This window comes from Salvelinus alpinus, chromosome 15, assembly GCF_045679555.1.
Source record: "Salvelinus alpinus chromosome 15, SLU_Salpinus.1, whole genome shotgun sequence".
Taxonomy (NCBI): Eukaryota; Metazoa; Chordata; class Actinopteri; order Salmoniformes; family Salmonidae; genus Salvelinus; species Salvelinus alpinus.
In genome coordinates, this window is record NC_092100.1 from 27,891,687 (window position 1) to 27,893,263 (window position 1,577).

Sequence of the window (1,577 nt, forward strand, 5' to 3'; positions counted from 1 at the left end):
CTGCATCATGTTATGGGTATGCTTGTAATCATTAAGGACTGAGGAGTTTTTCCAGGATAAAAAAGAAACGGAAGCTACGGTAAGCACATGCAAAATCCTAGAGGAAAACCTGGTTCAGTCTGCTTTCCATCAGACACTGGGAGATTAATCAATATTTCAGCATGACAATAACCTAAAACACAAGGCTTACCCAGAAGACAGTGAATGTTCCCGGGGTCCGACTTACAGTTTTGACTTAAATCTGCTTGAAAATCTATGGCAAGACCTGAAAATAGTTGTGTAGCAATGATCAACAACCAATTTGACAGAGCTTGAAGAATTTAGAAAAGAATAATGGGCAAATGTTGCACAATCCAGGTGTGAAAAACTCTTAGCGATTTACCTAGCAATATTTACAGCTGTAATCGCTGCCAAAGGTGCTTCTACATGGGTGTGAATACTTATGTAAATAAGCTATTTCTGCATTTAATTTGCCAAATAAATAAAAAAACATGTTTTCACTTTGTCATTATTTAAACCATTTTTGAATTCATAATTCCGGCTGTAACACAAAAACATGTGGAATAAGTCAAGGCCTATGAATAATTTTTAAAGGCCTAAAATTATCCTTGAAAAGAATACAGTATATACACTAAACAGAAATATAAACATGTAAAGTATAGATCCCATGTTTCATGAGCTGAAATAAAAGATCAGACATTTTCCATATGCACAAAAAGCTTATTTCTCTCCAATTGTGTGCACAAATTTGTTCACATCTCTGTTAGTGAGCATTTCTCATTTGCCAAGACAATCTATCCACCTGACAGTTGTGGCATATTAAGAACCTGAATAAACAACATGACCCTAAAAATTGTCAAACACCCCAGCCACCCCATTCATAGACTGTTCTCTCTACTACCGCATGGCAAGCGGTACCGGAGTGCCAAGTGTAGGACAAAAAGGCTTCTCAACAGTTTTTACCCCCAAGCCATAAGACTCCTGAACAGGTAATCAAATGGCTACCCGGACTATTTGCATTGTGTGCCCCCACCAACCCCCCGCCCACCCCAACCCCTCTTTTATCGCTGCTGCTACTCTCTGTTCATCATATATGCATAGTCACTTTAACTATACATTCATGTACATACTACCTCAATCAGCCTGACTAACCGGTGTCTGTATGTAGCCTCGCTACTTTTATAGCCTCGCTACTGTATATAGCCTGTCTTTTTACTGTTGTTTTATTTCTTTACCTACCTATTGTTCACCTAATACCGTTTTTGCAATATTGGTTAGAGCGTGTAAGTAAGCATTTCACTGTAAGGTCTACACCTGTTGTATTCGGCGCACGTGACAAATAAACTTTGATTTGATTAAACAGGTGCCCTTGTGCTGGTGACAATAAAAGGCCACTCTAGCTTTGTCACACAACACCACAGAGGGAGTGTGCAATTGGCATGCTGACTGCAAGAATATCCACCAGAGCTCTTGCCAGAAAATGTTATGTTAATTTCTCTACCATAAGCCGCCTCCAAAATCATTTTAGAGAATTTGGCAGTACATCCAACCGGCCTCACAACCGCAGACCATGTGTA